Source organism: Triticum aestivum, chromosome 7D (genome assembly GCF_018294505.1).
Source record: "Triticum aestivum cultivar Chinese Spring chromosome 7D, IWGSC CS RefSeq v2.1, whole genome shotgun sequence".
Lineage (NCBI taxonomy): Eukaryota > Viridiplantae > Streptophyta > Magnoliopsida > Poales > Poaceae > Triticum > Triticum aestivum.
The window spans coordinates 332,267,944-332,289,814 of NC_057814.1; positions in this window are offsets into that span (position 1 = coordinate 332,267,944).

Consider the following 21,871-nt stretch of genomic DNA (forward strand, 5'->3'; position numbering starts at 1 on the left):
TGGGCCGCTAAGAGGACGAAAGTCGGGTCGTATTGTGTATGGCCCAACTGTGTTGTGGGCCTTTAGCAGGCCGAAAGAGAAACCAGGCTGGTATTGGACCATGAAGAGCATGGGCCGTTAAAAGGCCAAAACTCAGGTCCGATTGCAAACGGCCCAACTCATTTATGGGACATCAACATGCTGAAAGACACACCGGGCTAGAAATTGGCCGAACACTTAAATGGGTCGCTAAAAGGCCGAAAGAGGTACATCTTGAAAATTGGCCCATCCCTTGAATGGGCCGTTAATAGGGCGAAACCACATCGGGCCGATATTGAGCCCAAATATATAGTGGGCTGTTAATGTGCTTGAACTGACAATGGGCTGCTATGGTGTCAAATCGTTAAAGGGCCGTTAACGGGCCGAATTGGCACATCTCGTATGGGCCGTGGGCTTAAATGGACCTGACACAAGTAGGCCTTATATGGGTCGGCCTGCTAATTTTTGCTAGGCTGGCCTTTTCACTGGAATGGGCCTCTGTTAGGCCATGCCACGTGTCGATGAATCATAGGTGCCTTCGGTCTAATGAGTGGATGACAACTGTGACAACGGTGAGCTGACACGTGGTTCCTCTAACCATTGAGAATTTTACACGTGGAAAATCCCCATTGGGGGGCTATTAATGGGTTATCGGATCCAAACCGGAACGATAGCTTAACGGTGACCCGTTATGGTGGATGCCACGTGCCGGTCACCCTTGATGAAAGCACTTCTGTGACGCGCGATTTATCATCATGGAAGGGGACACTTCCGTGATGATAATTTTTGTAATGTCATGGAACACTTCTACGACAGCACAGGTATGACCATCTTGATTCTGTCATAAAATCTTCATGGATGTACATGCATGACAGAAAACGTGACCTATTGTGACAAACACGTATCATCACGGAAGTGTATTTTTTTGTAGTGTTGTAACATCCCAAATTTCCAATTTGGAATGTTGTGCATAGGTCATTCATGCATATCATATTTTATTGCATTTCGCTTTTGCGATCCTCGAAATTCTAAGCAAATCAAGGACCCATGGAGAGAGTTGGGGATTTCACCGTTTTCATATTTGAACTTTTATCAAATATCAAAACAAGGATCACTTTGGTTTTTACTTATTTTTCTCTCCGAAAATATATCTATTAAAAATATATGAGAGGAGATAATATGACTTCTCCAAAATAAATGAAATGTTGGAGGAAAAATACCAAAATCAAATAATATATTTTATTTGGATTTTATTTGAATTAGAAAAAATATGCATGTTTCAAAATTGCATTTTAGGCCAAGAAAATGTTCACCCTGTTTTAAATATTTTATTTAGACGGCGAAAATTTGTTTTGGTATTTTTAGATTTTTACTTATTTTTCTAGGATTTATTTTTGGCAGAATACGTTTAAAAAAAGTTACCTCGCCGGACCAAACTGGGCCGAGGCCCAGTTGGCCCCGCCGCCCCGCGCCGCCGTCTCCCTCGCGGAGACCGCGAGCCGCACGCCGCCGCCTGCCGTGGCCGAGTCGGCCACGCCTCCCCCGCCCCCTGCCGCAAACCGCCTCCCCTCCTCTCCTTAAAAGCCGACCCGGGCCCCCCTGGAGCCCCAAGTCGCCAGCCGCCGCCTTGCGCCGCTGCCGCCGCCGCCGCCGTCGCACGCCGCCGCCGCCCGCAAGCCGCCGCCTTGCGCCACTGCCGCCGCCGCCATCGCACGCCACTGCCGCCTGCTGCCGCGCTGCCCCGCCTCGCCGCGGAAGTCGCCGGAGCTGCCGCCGCCGATCCGATCCGGAGCCGTTCGGTTTTTAGGTAAAATCCCGGTTTTTAAAAAAAACTCTAGTTTTGTTTTTTAGATCGGTTCATTCGGTTTTTCTTGGCTCGATTAAATTGCGGACGTTCGTCCGTACGTTCGTTTTAACGAACATTGTTCGTTCATTAGCCTGTTCACAGTTTTTCTTTTCCCAGGGTTTTTCCGTGATTCTTTTCAATCATGATTCCAGCCCTAATCTTCGATTTGGTATATCTTTTCGCTCATTTACCCAAATCAGGTGAAACAAGCGTCTAGATCTTCATCTCGAAGCCCTCTTTCTGTTTAACCAACTTGAACAAGATTTTGGTACTGTAAAATTTGACTTTAGTCCAGTTTAGTAATCGGATCTTGTTTCTTTCGTAGTTTGAGTTTCGTTGCTCCGTTTGATTTGATTCTTTTTGCAAACCGGAGTTCTTCAGTTGAACTTTCTGGTTAGATCTTCTTATTTGAGTTTTACCCGTGCATCTATGATTGATTGCTTATGTATGATATTGTTTATTTGCGATAGAATTCCCGGAGTGCGAAGCGTGCTACTACGAGTCTCTAGGTTTTGCAGATCGTCAGCAAGGCAAGTAACACATTGATCATACTCCTTTCGTACCCAATTTTTATGCATTAGTATCAATCCTCAAACATTGCATGATTAGGATGTGTTTAACTTGTGGGTTTTGGGAAGTAGTTGTTGAGGTAGAACCTATTGCCCTGTTTATTATCAAACCCTTGGGAGTTACTTCTACATTATGCTTATATTGCTATGGTTTGGGTGAGTGAATCCATGACAGATGTGAGATTGTTAATTAATGGTTAACTTAAGGTGGCAACTTTAATACACATCTGGGTGGATTGCTTGAGAGCACCTGGAGAATCCAGTGTTGTCCTAGGATATCCCGGAGTACCCGTGTGATCATCCTACGGTCCGCCACCCAGGCTCAAAGGGATCATAAGGTTATTGATGCTAGAAACTTCCGTGTGCAGCCACAAGCTATTATGGGCTCTAGCATAGTTGAGTATGTTGCATGACCTCTTCCAGTGGTAGGCTAGCAGATGTAGGGGAATGTAGGTTGGTACTGTCTACCCGGGGTTAGAGTAATGCTTCTGAAAGACTGTGTCTCGGTCATCCGTTTCTCAAACATCATGTAGTGCGAGAAATCCAACGTAGGAGATCGAGTCTTGTGGTCAAAAGTGCGCAAACCTCTGCAGAGTGTACAAACTAATCATGGTTAGCCGTGTCCCCGGTTATGGACATCTTGAGTATCTGGTTCTTGGATTATCATATGGATCTCATCACTCTAAATATAATTTTGTTGGGTTGATAATTAATTTTAATTGGGATTTGAGTTGGAGGAACCTTCTCAATGTTGTTCAACTACCATGATAGTTAAGTAAAATATATTCCTTTGTTGTAGGGAAAAATGGCTTTTCTCAAAAACATATTAACCATACAGCCTCCACGAGCCATATATGCATGTAGTGATAGCAATTATCTATTCATTACTTTACTGTGTTACTTTGCCAGCATATTCCATGTGCTGACCCGTTTTCGGGCTGCAACGTATCAGGTTGCAGACTTTTCAGACGAAGAGTAAGGTTCGCTAGGCCATTGCCGTGCACTCAGCTATGCCGCTGGAGTTGATGGACTCACTTTATTTTCCAAGCCTTCCGCTGTTATCTTATTTAGATGGCCTTAAGCCATATTTATTGTAATAAGTTCTCTTTGGAGACTATCGATGTAATAAGTGTGTGATTGCTACTCTGTTATAAATCCTTTGAGTACCGTGTGTGTCAGCATTACCGATCCAGGGATGACAGTTATGCACAGAGACTTGACCGTCTGAGGTCGGGTCGCTACAAGATGGTATCAGAGCACACGCTGAATGTAGGACACGACCACTAAGAAAAGCCATAGGTCACTCTTCTCTACTCATTTCTGACTCCTCTCCATATTCTACTCTTTAGGATGGCAGACTCAAGGAACAAGTTTGCACAACCGGATGAAGACACACCTTTTGGACGACACTTGAAGGAAGTCACTAGGTACCTAAACATCGGAATACCAAGTTTCACCGGGACCTACACTGCCACTTTACCAGAAGAGGAGCGCTGGATGATTCGAGTTCAAGTTCCAGGAAGGACTTTCACGCCGGTCACTGAGCCCATCGAGTTTTCCTTTGATGCACCAACATGGAGTATAGGCAAGAGCATGGCAGCCCACATTGCTATAGGACGTATTGGAGAAGTCTACAAACAGGAGCAGAAGGACACTATCTACCAGATATGTGGGCGCCGAGATGAGCAATGGGAGATGATCAGTACCAGGAAGGACAGGTCCATTGCAGCTTTCATCCAGGAGTTAAACCAGCACATTCGACGTCAGGAGAACCAGATGTGCGCAAGCATGATAGATTTGAAGAAGGCTATGACCAGGAACATGGAGCTAGAGGAGGAACTCAAGTCTACACGCGACGGATACAAGGAGGAAATCGCAATACTATTGGAGAAGAATGATGACCTGATAAAGAAGCTCGGGGTATTCCTGGGAGACCCCGCACCAGGAGGAGATGGCGACGAACGCAAGGAGATTCGTTCTGAAGACTACATCATCATCGACGACACCGACTCCGATCCCAACAGTAGTGATGATGACTGTGAAGACGAAGCTGGAGCTGATATCATGGAGTCTTCCACCGATCAAAACTTCTAGTAGACGACCATATGATCAAGTAGTATTTCCCCCATGTATATAGTATAGTCTGAGCACTGTATCAATAGTTAGATCGACTGTATGCCCTTGCTAGATTGATTGAGTGATATGATATGATTGTGTTTGTCTCATGTGCATATGGGTAGTGCTTTCCCACTAGACCTCATTCTCTTCTAATCTCTTCCCTCTAAGCCCATCAGATGCCTCCAAGATGTGATACCGGATTTGTCTTCCCACCGGAGCTCACTGAGTTGATCCAGCAGCAAAATGCCTTGATGCAGTTGTTAGTTCAGAACCAAGGCAACAACAACAACCCACCACCGCCACCACCAGTTGACAACTTAGCCCATTTTCTGAGGTTGCAGCCGCCGGTGTTTTCCAGTAGCACCGAGCCGATAGTTGCTGATGATTGGCTACGCAGGATTGGAAGGGAGTTGACCACCGCAGGTTGCACAGATGATGAGAAGGTGCGCTTTGCCGCACATCAATTGGATGGACCAGCAGCCTCATGGTGGGAGAATTACACAGCCACATTCCGTATAGCCAATGTCACTTGGGAGCAGTTTCAGCAAGCATTCCACACAGCCCATGTCTCAACTGGAGCTATGAGCATGAAGAAGCGTGAGTTTCGCAACTTACGCCAAGGGAATCATACTGTGGGACAGTACGTGGATGAGTTTAGGAAGTTATCTCGCTATGCCCCAGATGTTGTGGCCACAGATGCCGCGAAGCAGGAGAAGTTTATGGAAGGGCTGAACGATGAGATGGGTATGCAGTTGATGGTGGCAACATTTAACAACTACCAGGAGTTGGTAGATAAAGCTCTCATCATTGAAGGAAAGCAGCAGCAGATAGAGAGCCGCAAGAGGAAGTATGGACAAGGGAAGTACAATTCAGGAGCTCAGCAGAAGCCTCGTTTTACCCCGAACTCGGGACGATTTACCCATAACCATGGAGGCCACACTCACAATGGAGGAAGTTCTCATAATCATAATGGCCCCAAGAATGGGAATGGGAATGGAGCAAGCAACAATCAGAACCGCTCCAATCCAGCCACACCCGCCAAGAGGGACCTAAGTCACATTACTTGTTTCAAGTGCGGGAAGACTGGACACTATGCCACTGAGTGCCCTGAAGCGAACAACGGAAATGGTAAGGGAGCTCTGGGAAGAAGCCCAATCCATTTAACAAGGGAAAAGTGAACCACGTGAGGTTGGAGGAGGTTGAAGAGCAGCCAGACGCAGTTATCGGTAAGTTTTTGGTTAATTCTTTTACCACTCTCGTTCTTTTCGATACTGGTGCATCGCATTCATACATATCAAGGGGATTTGTGGACAAGTTTAAGGTGCCAACCCTAGCCCTTAGGACACCCATGCTAGTGAGCTCACCAGGTGCAGAGTACATGGCCAGCCGATGGTGCGATCGGATACCCTTAACCATCGGGAGCCATGTTTTCCCCTCAGACCTAATAATTTTAGGGTCGCAAGGATTGGACATCATATTAGGCATGGATGGGTTATCTAAGTATGGAGGAAACATTGACTGCGCTAGCAAATCAATTCTACTCACCACCCCGGAGGGAAAAAGGATCAAGTATGTATCCAGGCATTCGCCAAGGAGGACTCAAGCAAATTCCCTCTTAGGAGTTGTTCAGGAGGAAGGGCATGTTGTGAAGGATTACTCGGATGTGTTTCCAGAAGAGTTACCAGGCATGCCACCAGATCGAGACATTGAGTTCTTGATAGAACTGTTGCCAAGCACCGGACCTATATCAAAGAGACCCTACAGGATGCCCGCAAATGATCTAGAGGAGATCAAGAAGCAGATTAAGGTGTTATTGGAGAAAGGTTACATCCCACGAAGTTCATCACCGTGGGGAGCCCCAGTGCTCTTGGTTGAGAAGATGGATGGATCTTTAAGGATGGTTGTTGATTATCGAGCATTGAATGAAGTGACGATCAAGAACAAGTACCCACTACCGATGATCAATGACTTGCTTGATGAGTTGCAAGGAGCTAAAGTATTTTCAAAGATCGATCTGTGATCAGGATACCACCAGCTGAAGATTTGCGAGAAGGATATACCTAAGACAGCTTTCACCACCAGGTACGGGCTGTATGAGTATACGGTTTTGTCATTTGGATTGACTAACGCCCCTGCCTACTTCATGAGTATGATGAATAAGGTGTTTATGGAGTTTTTGGATAAGTTCGTTGTGGTGTTCATTCATTATATCTTGGTATACTCAAAGACTGAAGAGGAGCACAAGGAGCATTTGCGTTTAGTGCTCGAGAAGCTCAGGGAACATCAGTTGTATGCCAAGTTCGGCAAATGCGAGTTCTGGTTGAAGGAAGTTGGATTCCTTGGACATGTTATATCAGGAGAAGGTATAGCAGTAGACCCCACCAAGGTCTAGTCAGTCACTGAGTGGTTGGCACCCACCTCAGTTGGAGAAATCCGCAGTTTTCTTGGCCTTGCGGGATACTATCGGAGATTTATTGAGAATTTCTCTAAAATTGCGAAGCCCATGATGGAGTTGTTGAAGAAGGACACTAAGTTCAAATGGACAGAAGAATGTGAGGCCATTTTTCAGGAGTTGAAGAAACGTCTGACTACGGCCCCAGTGCTAATTCTGCCGGATATACACAAGGATTTCCAAGTGTATTGCGACACATCTCGCTTAGGAATTGGAGGAGTGCTTATGCAGGACGTGAGAGTTGTTTCATATGCCTCACGTCAACTTCAACCGCATGAGTTGAATTATGCCACTCATGATTTGGAGCTAGCAGCCGTAGTGCATGCACTCAAGACTTGGAGACACTTTCTTATTGGAAACCGTTGTGATGTGTACACGGATCATAAGAGTTTGAAGTACATATTCACCCAGAAGGAGCTGAACCTCAGGCAGAGGAGATGTTTGGAACTTATAAAGGATTATGACATGAGGCTGCATTATCATCCAGGAAAGGCCAATGTCGTAGCAGACTCTTTGAGCCGGAAGAGTTATGTTAATACTCTCCTAACGGGAGGGTTGCCAAAGGAGTTAGCCGAGGATCTCAGGGAACTTCGTTTGGAGATTGTTCCTAGAGGTTTTGTTGCAGCGATGGAATTTCAGTCTACATTGTTGGGAAAGATTCGTGAAGCTCAGAAGGATGACAAGGAAATTGCCGAGATAAAGGAGAGAATGAGCAAAGGAAAGGCCAAAGGTTTTCGTGAGGATGAGCACGACACCTTGTGGTTCGAGGACTGTGTTTATGTGCCCAATAATGAAGAAATCACAAAGTTGATACTACAGGAAGCTCATGACTCGCCATACTCGATACACCCCGGAAACACCAAGATGTATTTGGATTTGAAGGAGCGTTTCTGGTGGACTGGTATGAAGAAGGATATTGCCGAGTATGTAGCCGTATGTGATGTATGTCAGAGAGTGAAGGCAGAACATCAGAAGCCAGCAGGATTACTGCAGCCTATGCCGATACCCGAATGGAAGTGGGATAAGCTTGGTATGGATTTTATCACCGGATTGCCCAGGACACGATCAGGATATGATTCTATCTGGGTAGTAGTTGATCGCTTGACCAAAGTGGCTCACTTTATCCCAGTGAAAACCACGTATACAAGTGCGAAGTTGGCCAAGATATACATGACCAGGATCGTATGTCTGCATGGAGTTCCGAGGACCATCGTATCAGATAGAGGAACACAGTTTACTTCAAAGTTTTGGAATCAGTTACACCAGACTTTGGGTACAAGGCTATAATTCAGCACAACCTTCCACCCGCAGACAGATGGCCAGACTGAGAGAGTCAATCAGATTCTGGAAGACATGTTGAGAGCTTGTGCGCTGGATTATGGATCTAGTTGGGATGATAATTTGCCATACGCGGAGTTTTCATACAACAACAAGCTACCAGCCCAGTTTGAAGATGGCACCATTCGAAGCCCTGTATGGAAGAAGGTGCAGAACACCATTGATGTGGGATGAAGTTGGAGACCGCCAGTTGTTTCGACCAGATTTGATCAAGGAGTCAGAAAAGAAGGTTAAGCTGATTCAGGATAGACTGAAGGTAGCTCAGTCTAGGCAGAAGAGTTATGCAGATTCAAAACGCAAGGAGGTAGTCTATGAGATCGGAGACCAAGCATATCTTCGTGTGTCACCTCTGCGGGGAGTTAAACGTTTTGGAGTTAAGGGAAAGTTAGCCCCGAGATTTGTAGGACCATACCGAGTTTTGGAACGTATGGGAGAGGTTGCCTACAAGTTGGAATTACCCGAAGGATTGTCAAGGGTTCACGATGTGTTCCACGTCTCTTAGGTGTCATGCTGAGATGGCTGATATACCTCTGAGAGATACAGTGCCCTTGGAAGTGATTCAGTTGGACAGTGATTTGACCTATGAGGAGAAACCTGTCAAGATTCTCGAGTTTTCCAGCCGAGTTACTCGCAGCAAGGTTATCAAGTTTTGCAAAGTTCAGTGGAGCCACCATACCGAGGATGAAGCCACATGGGAACGAGAGGATGATCTATGGAAGGACCACCCACACCTATTTTCTAGCCAACCCGAATCTCGAGGGCGAGATTCATCTTAAGGGGGGTAGGTTTGTAACATCCCAAATTTCCAATTTGGAATGTTATACCTAGGTCATTCATGCATATCATATTTTATTGCATTTCGCTTTTGCGATCCTCGAAATTCTAAGCAACTCAAGGACCCATGGAGAGAGTTGGGGATTTCACCGTTTTCATATTTGAATTTTTATCAAATACCGAAACAAGGATCACTTCGGTTTTACTTATTTTTCTCTCCAAAAATATTTCATATTAAAAATATATGAGAGGAGATAATATGACTTCTCCAAAATAAATTGAAATGTTGGAGGAAAAATACCAAAATCAAATAATATATTTTATTTTGATTTTATTGCTATTTTATTTGAATTAGAAAAAAATATGCATTTTTCGAAATTGCATTTTAGGCCAAGAAAATGTTCACCCTGTTCTAAATATTTTATTTAGACGGTGAAAATTTATTTTGGTATTTATAGATTTTTATTTATTTTTTCTAGGATATATTTTCGGCGGAATATGTTTTACAAAAAAGTTTCCTCGCCGGACCAAACTGGGCCGAGGCCCAGTTGGCCCAGCCGCCCCGCGCCGCCGTCTCCCTCGTGGAGACCCCGACCCGCCCGCCGCCGTCTGCCATGGCCGACTCGACCACACCTCCCCCGCCCCCTGCCGCAAGCCGCCTCCCCTCCTTAAAAGCCGACTCGGGGCCCCCCTGGAGCCCCAGGTCGCCAGTCGCCGCCGCCCGCAAGCCGCCGCCTCACCGCCTTGCGACGCTGCTGCCACCGCCATCGCACGCCGCCGCCGCCTGCTGTTGTGCCGCTACAGCGCCGCCCCGCGCTGCCCCGCCTCGCCGCGTCGCCACGGAAGTCGCCGGAGCCGCCGCCGCCGATCCGATCCGGAACTGTTCATTTTTTTCGGTTTTTAGGTAAAATCCCGGGTTTAAAAAAACCCCTAGTTTTGTTTTTTAGATCGATTCGTTCGGTTTTTCTCGGTTTGATTAAATAGCGGACGTTCGTCCGTACGTTCGTTTTAACGAACGTTGTTCGTTCGTTAGCCTGTTCATCAGTTTTTCTTTTCCCAGGGTTTTTTCGTGATTATTTTCGATCGCGATTCCAGCCCTAATCTTTGATTTGGTATATCTTTTCGCTCGTTTACCCAAATCAGGTGAAACAAGTGTCTAGATCTTCGTCTCGAAGCCCTCTTTCTGTTTAACCAACTTGAACAAGATTTTGGTACAGTAAAATTTGACTTTAGTCCGGATTAGTAATCAGATCTTGTTTCTTTCGTAGTTTGAGTTTCGTTGCTCCGTTTGATTTGATTCTTTTTTCAAACCGGAGTTTCAGTTGAACTTTCTGGTTAGATCTTCTTATTTGAGTTTTACCCATGCATCTATGATTGATTTCTTATGTATGGTATTGTTTGTTCATGATAGAATTCCCGGAGTGCGAAGCGTGCTACTACGAGTCTCTAGGTTTTGCAGATCGTCAGCAAGGCAAGTAACACATTGATCATACTCCTTTCATACCCAATTTTTATGCATTAGTATCAATCCTCAAACATTGCATGATTAGGATGTGTTTAACTTGTGGGTTTTGGGAAGTAGTTGTTGAGGTAGAACCTATTGCCCTGTTTATTATCAAACCCTTGGGAGTTACTTCTACATTATGCTTATATTGCTATGCTATGCTCGTAGACGTGGTTTGGGTGAGTGAATCCATGACAGATGTGAGATTGTTAATTAATGGTTAACTTAAGGTGGCAACTTTAATACACATCTAGGTGGATTGCTTGAGGGCACCTGGAGAATCCAGTGTTGTCCTAGGATACCCCGGAGTACCCGTGTGATCATCCTACGGTCCGCCACCCAGGCTCAAAGGGATCATAAGGTTATTGATGCTAGAAACTTCCGTGTGCAGCCACAAGCTATTATGGGCTCTAGCATAGTTGAGTATGTTGCATGACCTCTTCCAGTGGTAGGCTAGCAGATGTAGGGGAATGTAGGTTGGTACTGTCTACCCGGGGTTAGAGTAATGCTTCTGAAAGACTGTGTCTCGGTCATCCGTTTGTCAAACATCATGTAGTGCGAGAAATCCAACGTAGGAGATCGAGTCTTGTGGTCAAAAGTGCGCAAACCTCTGCAGAGTGTACAAACTAATCATGGTTAGCCGTGTCCCCGGTTATGGACATGTTGAGTATCTGGTTCTTGGATTATCATATGGATCTCATCACTCTAAATATAATTTTGTTGGGTTGATAATTACTTTTAATTGGGATTTGAGTTGTAGGAACCTTCTCAATGTTGTTCAACTACCATGATAGTTAAGTAAAATATATTCCTTTGTTGTAGGGAAAAAATGGCTTTTCTCAAAAACATATTAACCATACAGCCTCCACGAGCCATATATGCATGTAGTGATAGCAATTATCTATTCATTACTTTACTGTGTTACTTTGCCAGCATATTCCATGTGCTGACCCGTTTTCGGGCTGCAACGTATCATGTTGCAGACTTTTAAGACGAAGAGTAAGGTTCGCTAGGCCATTGCCGTGCACTCAGCTATGCCGTTGGAGTTGATGGACTCACTTTATTTTCCAAGCCTTCCGTTGTTATCTTATTTAGATGGCCTTAAGCCATATTTATTGTAATAAGTTCTCTTTGGAGACTATCGATGTAATAAGTGTGTGATTGCTACTCTGTTATATATCCTTTGAGTACTGTGTGTGTCAGCCTTACCCATCCAGGGATGACACTTATGCACAGAGACTTGACCGTCTGAGGTCGGTTTGCTACAAGTGTACTAGCACGCCCCACGGTGAGTGCATAGCGAACAGGCGCATGCCTCAGCCTCCCAGTTTGCCTGCTAGCATGCGTCTCGTCAACTCACGCATGCTCGTACAGCACACGGGATGCGTGCACGGCACGTATTATATTGATTTTTCCTTTTGGATGATTAATTCTGCCGCTTTATTGCTTAACCGAAGCACAGGATTTACATTGTTGGTCTAACGCACACAGTTCGAATAAAGAGTTCGTTGCGATATTGGTTGATAATTATTTATAATTTACTGTATGTAAGAAGATTATATCAGAACTTGTCTCAAATTTGAAAAAAAATATCACAGTCTATTGGTGTCCTCATGACACCACGATAAGTTTCATGAATTTCAACTTAGTTTTGGATCTATTGGATTTTAAAATCAAGATTCTAGATGTTAGAAATTTCTTGCGTGGGGACTAAACATGCACCCGGGGACACGTACACATATGATTTTGCAATCCATTTTCGTGCACTATCACGGGAGTGTAGATCAAATTTGTTTTTTGCACATTTAAATCCCTGGGAAATCAATCAATGTATAAAAAACGGAAAGATATTATCTATTTTTTTCAATTTTCAACACTAAACTCCTTTGGTCGCATGTTCGCTGAAGAAAAGTTTGACATGCATCTTTGGGCCACATGCACGTGGTGGTCCTAGGACACTCACTCACGTGGGCCTGTGAGGTCGCCATCCAGCACTATGCCATGCGATGAGGGAGGTTAATTTGACCAACAAGGATGGTCATTTTTTGGTTTTTACTATACACACGGTAGGAGTATATATATATATAGTACGCGTTGAAGTGGGTGGTCGGGGGCAATACTATGCGTCATATAGGAAACTCACTCGCGTGCGATGAGTCCATCCGTGAGCCCGCGTGGTTGTCCTCCATCACTTTGACCCAGCAATGAGGTTTCCTTTTGGGTTGTGTTGTGGTAGGGGTATATAGTATGCGTCGAAGAGGGAGGAGGGGGTCGGGGCAGCACATATATACTACACACACGTCATGAATCGATCTCACTTCGTGTGGGGACTTTTCGGTTTCTGAGGCAGGTGCTGCAAAGAAGTTGTGCATATTGGGTATTAAAAATATCACCAACACATTTGGCCACATGCATATGATGGTTGTCACTCATTCGCCTGCAACTTCCCTCCATGGGCCCGCGAGGTCGTCGTCCATCTAATATATGACACAATGAGAAAGGTAATTTGACGAACAAGGAGGATTATTTTCGGGTTGTGTTACGGTACGTAGGAGTATATATTACGCGTCGAAGAGGGGAGGGGGCAACATATATATACTACGTGTTATGAACCTCGGTTCATGTGTGGGACCTAAAGGTTTCCGAGGCAGGTTCCACATCAAATTTCTACATATATATTAGGTATTCAAACATCAAAACCAGACATCTCCATACATGTGTTTGGCCCACAAGCAAGCTATGGCAGTTGTCCTCTAGCACTCACTCACGGGATTATCGGCTAGTTGCTTCGTCCATCTCTATGTGCCCGCTTGGTCAATCACTTCAACCGACAGTAATAGAGGTTAATATGACTTATAATTAGGAGGGGATTAAATTTTGGTTCGTCTTATACGGTTTGGTACATGCAACTATACTTCATGCGCATGTGTACGCACGAATCCCTCCTACTGGGTCGAAGTGAGGGGGGGCGAGCACGCTACGCATCGTGAACCAGATCTGTGTGGGGACCATGCGTTTTTTGACGCATGCATGCGCCACATCAAAATGTTGTGCTTTTGGTATTCAAACATATATGCATGCATCACGCATGTCCATACATATGTTTGGGGCACATACATGAAGTGGTTATCTTTGGACACTCTCCCTCACTTGGTTATCATCAACGGCCTATATATTCATGGGCCCGCCTGGACATCCATCACTTCGACCAACAACGCGAGAGAGGTTACCAGGGTGGATTCTTCTTCTCTTTGTTTGCATTACCATATAGTCATACATCGATCATGGTGAGATTCAAGACCTAAGTTCGAGGGCTCGCATACACATGAATCCCTATATATATAGTATACTACACGTCGTGAACCCTCGCTCCATGTGGGGACTTTCCGGTTCCAAAAGCACGCTGCCACATAAAAGTTGTGTATTGGGTATATTCTAACACCACATGACACTTCATACATATGTTTGGGCCACATGCACGCAGTGGTTGTCTTCAGGCACTCCCTCGCATGGTTATCGGCGACAAGCTAGCCTATTTTGTGGGGCCATGTGTGGAATGTCAATGCATGACTTTGACCCAACAAACAAGAGAGGTTATACGACCAAGGTGATGATTCTTCTTGCTTAGTCTTACAATACGCCTTGGTGAGATGCCCCCTCCCACCGACTCGAAGTGTATGTGTGTGTGGGGGGGTGACACAGTACTACTTACTAGATGAATATCTGTGGGGTCAGGGATACCCGGTTAATTTGCGATGCACATGTGCCACATCAAATCTGTGATTTGGTTATTTAACTATCATACGACATCATTTTCACACACACACACACATCGGGCCAGCCGCAGGTGTGGTTGGTATGTGGTCTCACCCATATAACGCCAGAAGAACACATCTATGGGCCCGCAAACGGTCCACATTTGATCAAAGCAAACAGGGGAGGGGGTTGATATACTCATTTCAGTTTTGTGTTATGGCACGGTGAGATGTCAGACCTAGCTATTTGGGGGCATGCGTTCATATCTTGGATTCCCCTCCCAGCAACACGAAGTGTGTGTGTGTGTTTGGGGGGGGGGGGGCTAGCAATAATGACGTGCACTTTGTGCGAGAGGTGCCACATCAAAGTTGTGCATTGGGTATTTGAACATCAAACCACCCTTTTTCATACATATATTTGGTCCACATGCAAGTGTGTTCGTGTTCTGACCCTTTGCCGTGTTTTTTTGGCCAAATTTATAAACAACAAACGAGTCAGACGCAGCAACCGTCTGCTATCGGGTACAAAACAGACATGGTACCCTAGGACTACCCGTGTGCCGCGCCCCTGCCCTTGTCACCCGAATGATCACAGTAGATTGGGCTCCACAAGGCTTCCTTCCCCCTCTCTAAAATATCTACTCCCTTGCAATCTCTAAAATATCTACCAGCGTAGATGGTTTTCCCTTCGATAGCACACGATTAGTATGTCTAGACCGTGTGCGATGTCTGTTACTCCCGCTCTGCTTCAATCGGTAGATCCAAATTTTTAGTTGCCCCGGCATTTTACTCCTGCCTCCATCCCTCGCAATCGCAAAAATATCTGCTTGGCTGGAGTGTTTTTCAGTTTGATAGCAAACGATTATTATGTTTTAACCGTGTGTGATGTTCGTTACTCCCGCCCCACTCTGCTTCAATCCCTTGATCCAAATTTTCAGTAGCCCCGCCATTTTACTCCCGCCTAGTAAAATTTTCAGTACCCGCGGCATTTCCTCAAACACCACCTTCGACCCCCTCCACACACACACCCCAAATCCTTCGCTCACCCCAAACCCCACGCTCACACACATACACACCACCCCTCCCTCACTCCAAACCTAGCTAGGTCGCCGCCGCGCCGCCTCCATCATCAACGTCTGCCGGTCTGGCTGTGCAGTTTACCCACAGATATACATATGGTCGCCGCCCTGAGTTTCTTAGATGACGCCTGCGAAACGCCCCCTTTTCCAGAGATCCCCATCCCCACCCCCTCCCCCACTCTAGAGCGTCGCAGCCTAAGCCCGTCTACACTTCCCTTGGAGCTCGAGGAGTGAATGGCCCAAAAGAGCTTTACCACGGCCTCTTCGCTCGATGTCGCCGAGGTGGCCGCCGAGGAAGCTGACGACGATGACTGGACCTGGATTGAGCCTTTCAATCAGCAGGCTAGAGTATTCTAGCATGTCGCGGACGCCGGCTACGACATCGAGGTCGTTAACATCGATGCTTGACGCGGGTTATGTCACAGGTTAAGTTGCCCACCCCCAACCCTTCGGGTTAGACAACTGTCGATCTCATCAATGGCCCTGCCGCCAATCTCCTGCAGCTCGTTATGAACAATTTGTCATCCTTCATCGCCATGGAGCCCCTTTTTTCATTTCTGAAGGACACGTTCTGCGATGCTGGCTTGGGATCCTCAGCTGCCAAGTCAGACTTCATTGATGGCGACCACGACGAGGAGCCAATCTGTGACAAGTGAGGAAACCCATGATTTGTTTTCTCCAACCCCTTCTGTAGTGAGAACCTGTCCAGTATTTATTGCTATATTTGGTTATTTGCATTAAGCCTTGTTTATTTCTACGGTTTATGGTTGTTTGGTTGTTTGTAGTTAGCATATGTCCAGTTTCAATTGCCACCTTTGGTTGTTTGTAGTATGCCTTGTTTATTTCAGTTATTAACAGTGTGATGTTCTATATGTGCTAGTATGAACTGTGCAGTTCAATTTCATCAATACCAAATTTAACAATAGCTCTATGAATGACTATATTTGGTTGCTATTAAGCATGTTGTACTCCTTCTGAATCTTTTTAGTTCACACATAAGATTTGTCTAAAGTCAAGCCTCGTAAAGTTTGACCAACTTTATAGAACAAAATACCAACATTCACAATATGAAAGAAATATCAGTACATGTGTCATGACTTAAATTTTCATATTGTATAACTTTAGCATGGGAGATGTTGATATTTTTTTCATATAAATTAGGTCACACTTTATGAAGTTTGACTTCAAACAATTCTTATATGCAGAGTAAAAAGGTCCGGGGGGAGTATCAAACACGCCTTCCATTTGATTTAACAATGGCACTGTTTGGATACTCTAACTTAGCTAGAGGTTTGAGTTAGTTTCTAGCTCATGACAGCTAAAAGGGAGAGAGTCAGATTGGTGGAATAGTTGATTCTATTGCTTGAGCCTCGTGGGCTTATATATAGGAGTACATGGTCATCTTGGAGTACAAGTCAAGGTAGAATAAATCCTACGCTATCCTACATTTCCTAAATAACAATGATACTAAACAATGACTAACCCTGAACTAACTCTAGCCAAAGAGATGTTTGGATGATAGTGTTAGATTGACAATAAATGCACTAGGAGAACTAGCCCCAATCAGCACCTCTTGGGTGGGATAGTTGTTTTGGGTGGGTTTGACGCAACTAGCTCAAACTAGCCTTCATGTTTGGATACTTTAGGGATATTTGAGCCCAAACTAGCTCAAACTAACTCTAACCCATGGATCCAAACAGGGCTAATAACTAGTGTACTTTGACATGCGCAATACAAGTTTGAATGACTACGTTTGCCTGTTTTTAAATATTAGGACTATTGCAGTTAATAACACACCTTTCCACTTCTTGTTTTTAATTATAAGGTTATTAACAATTTGGTCTTGCACATGTAGGTCCTGCTGTCAGAGGTTTTGACCCACTATTTGACCCTTTTTGCATATGTGGAAATGAGTTGTCCATGAATATCAGTCATCAAGAAACTCGTAAACATTGTTACGATAAAGAAATTAGCGACAAAAAACAACAAGATCTTTGTCTGCACAATGAAGAAGACATCAGTTCACTACGGGATGGTACTAACTGTTATACCTTGTCTTTTTAATTCCTTTGCGCCATTTCAAATCTAGAGAAGATACTTATGCATATCCTTGTTTTCATGCCTTTCCAAAGCAGTTCACTGATGATTACCTCTCAAACCACCTGTATGGTCAGGAGGCGAGGAAGGTATTCATACAACACCCACGGTTCAATATTAAAGTGTTCCTGAAGAGGACGAAGAATGGATAGGCACTGGCCTAAAGTTGCAAAGACCTTCAACATCAATGAAGGCTCAATATTCGGCTTCTGCTTCAGCAGTTTTCCAGATGAGATCCATTTGTCTATGTACCGTCTATGATGCTAATTTCGAAAGGTTCTAGATGTTGCATGTGAAATTTGGTGCTGGTGCAGTTGTGTAATGGGGTAGCTGAGTGCCGAAGCTATATGATGTTGTACTCTAACGTATTTAAATTATGAAATCCTACTTCCTTAGTATGAAAATGAAATATATTGTTTGCTTAATATGAAATGCAAGTTAGATTAATAAATGGATTATTAATAGTAGGGCAATTAGCCTGCTAATGGCCAATTAGCCTGCTAATTGGGTTTTTCTATTGCAAACGGTTATTGAGAAAACATCATGGGCGATAACCTCAGGCAATACACACAATTTCTAGGAATAAACCATGTTGGGTCAATGAACAATCACACACGACATCCTCTTGAAAACTGTTTGCATTAGGCCACCTTCCACAAACGTTTACCACATAAGAAGTGTGTGTGGTGGACAGCCTTTGCCACACAGTTTCTTCTACGCACCGTGTGTGATGCATTCAATAAGGCAAACGTTAAAATTTGTAATATCGTGTGCAATGGCAACGCTATCACAAACGATTTAATGGGGCCTGTATAATTTTATTTTTAGCCCAATTGTATGTATAACCGTATTTGATCGCTCGCTCGTCGCACATGACCTCATTTTGCCGAGCGTGTGTACCAGGAGGGCCTATCCCCAATGGTTTCCGGGTCGTGTGGGAAGGACCCCCCTATAGTAGTCACTCACTTGGCGACGGTTCAAAACGCCATCACGGAAAGGGGTTAAAAACCGTTTGGATAGCACCTCGTTGTACTCAAACCGTAAGTGTCTTGGTAGCGCACGGCAGCAAGCAGAGAAACACGATCATGTGACCCCGTCGCCCCGTCTCGTGGACTTACGGCAAGGGCTAAGAATGCCCGACCGTGCACATAATTATCTTGCGGGTACCCTCCAGGTCAACCCGACTATACATCAACTTGCGGGCACTTCACGGTCAACCCGACTTCACATTTCTCTCTCGGGTACCCCTCGGGGCCGACCCGACTTCAGTCATGGTTCTGGGGTAAAGTCAAAGTATCCATGTGTTTATAATCATCAAGGCGGAAATCTGAGGAATGACCCTCAATGGATTTCTACTCGATGGTCCATAACATCAAGGGGGAATCAGAGGAATCACCCTTGAAGGATCCCTCCTCGATGTAACCGTCAAGGTGGACTTGGAGGAATCACCCTCGATGGTCCAAACTTGAGGGGTTGCACGACAGAGTCGTTATCGGGAGTGGTGAAGGAGGAATCGTCCTCGATGACAACGACGGAATAGTTACACTATAGAGTTATCATCAGGAGTGCGTTATGAGGTATCACCCTTGGCACTCGATGGTAGCTCTGCAGAGTCGAGCAACTAAGGGGGGCGTGATGTGCTGTATCGAGCCCTGGACGTCGATCATATTGATCGAGTCACCAGTCATCAAGCAGGGGCAACTAGGACAAGGAGAGGGGTCTCTGGTGGATCACTAACCAACCTATACTAAGAAGTTTAGGATAAGTAGGTAAGGTACAAGAGCAGGTTACAAAATTAGGTTATGCATTTGAATAGGATCATACAAAAGCAGTAGCAGTTCTAATGCAAGCATAAGAGAGAAGGGAATGGGTGATATAAATGATCAAGGGGGGTTTGCTTGCCTGGAAGCTCTGCTGCAAAGGAAGAAGGGTCGTCGGTGATGTAGTCGATCACAGGGGCAGCATCGCTCTCAGGGTCTACCGGAGATAAGAGGGGGAAGAAACAGTAAATACAATGCAAACAAATGCATCACTAAGCATGACACGACAAGAAGCAGTGCTAGGGGTGAACTAACGTAATACTACACGTTGCAGACGAAGAGGGAAACATTTGGCGAGATTTTCCCGGCGTTAGGCATTTTCTGGACAGATGGAAGAGAGGGACCAATTCCATGTTCAGCGTGCTAGGGGCATGTGACAGATAAACGGACCGCGTATTCAGATCTGTTACGTTTTTTGAGCAACTTTCATATATAAATTATTTTCATCCGAGTTACAGATTAATTTATATTAATTTTCAAAGTTTTAAACATTTTCTAAAATTATTTTAAATAACTAATTCGAAAAAGGCAGAAAAAGGGGTTGGGTGCACCCGGTGCAGTGCACCCAGAGGTACACCAGTGGCCGACAGGTGAGGCCAGTCAACTGCTGATGTAGCAGTTGACTGGTCAATGTTTAACTAGTCAGCGGGTCTAGTGGGATCCGCATGTTAGTGACCCTCGTCCTAAAATAATTTTTATTAAAAACTAACAGGTTAATTAGTGGCCTGGGGCCCAACGTCACTGAGGGTTAGGGTATTAATCGGCGCTAATGTCGCGCCACGTCGGCGGTCAATAGCGGCGATGGCAGAATGCGCCGGTGCCAGCCATTCGGTCGACTCCGGCCACCATTTGGCCCGGGGATGGATCCCACGACACGCATGTGACGTCACGTCTCGGTTGGTGGCCGCGGTGCATGCGAGGGCTGCCGGGTTGCGCGGGACAGCGTGCAGCAGCACCGGCAGCGAGCAGAGCGGCAATGAACTTCGGCCAGCGCGACCGCACCGGCGACAACAGCGGCGGGGGCAGAGCTGGGCGAGGCCAAACGCAGGCGGCAGCACGCGTCGACGAGCGCGGCTCGGAGAGAGGAAAGGCGAAGTAGGGGGCAATCAGTGAGCCGAGCGACATGTGGCCGGCGGCAGCTTGGTTAACGCGGTCACGACGGGCGCGGGCAGGGCGCGGGGTTAGGCGAGTGAGGTCACGCGGGTCTACGCGAGCGTGCGGGCGGAGGGCCAGTAGCAGCGCGGGGGAAGGTAGTGCGTGACGGACACGGGCGCGGTGACTTGGATAGCTAGCTACAGCGGACGAAAAAGCACTGGAGGGAGAGGGCTATCGCGCGGTGGCTCACCTTGAGGGTGCAAGAGGTCCCGTCGACAGGTTAGTAGTAGGAGAGGGCACAAATCGAAGTGGCGGAGTCGTGGTGGTCCGAGAGGACGAGATGGCGTTCCGACGCTGCAAGGCTCCCCATCTCCAACAGGAGCACCAGTGGACGAGGCGGTCAGCGGCGAGGCGGACAGACACGGTGAGGCTGCGCAGAGGGCACGGTGGGCACGTGGACTGCGGCGGGCGGTGATGTTTGGCCGTGGTGAAGAAGGGGGTGGGAGCGACAGGAGAGGGCGAGATCCGGGGGGAGGAGTGGCCAGAGGGGCTAGTGGGGTGAGTGGAGTGGGAGGATTGAGGCGTCGAGGGAGTGGAGGCCTTATCCTCTCGCGGCGACACCGGCGAGGCGATCTCGCGAGGTCTCGCCCCTGTAGCAATGCGGTCGCAGGAACAGGGGGACGACCAGGGAGGGAGGAGTTGGGCTGGCTGGGCCGCTCGGGTGGCCAAGTCCCAGGGGCAGTGGGCCTTTCTCTTTTTCTTTACAATTTTTTAAACTTCTATTTCTTTTATTTGAGTTAGCAAAATAGTTTACAAAAATTATAACTCTTACTCCTAAATTAGCATAGTAAAATATGACACTGCCACATTTAGGTTGAGGTTCAAAATAAATAGTTTAATATTTTTATAAATTAAAAAGCATTTAAATAATTATTTCAACCACTGTTTTAATTAGTTTAGGGCATTAAGACATTTTGGAAAAATGTTGGTTCACCACCAATATTATCAGAAGAATATTTTCCATATGATGAACATTTTAGTTTTCATGTTTGGGAATTTTTCAATTTCACTTATTATTTGAAATTGAATTCAAAGGGGAATTTGAAAGAGATATGAGACAATGATGGTCAAACACTTGTGTAATAAAATGATTAGCTTAACCCTAGGGGTTACTGTAGCATCATTACACAGGGGTGTTACAACTCTTCTCCTCTAAAACAAATTCTCGATCCGAGAATTAAGAGGTACAAGGGAAAAGATCGGGATATTCCGTGCGAAGATTATCCTCGCGTTCCCAAGTGGCTTCATCTTCAGAATGATTTGACCACCACACCTTGTGGAACTTGGTAACCTTCTGGCGGGTTTGACGTTCAGCTTCTTCGAGAATGCGGATCGGATGTTCTTTA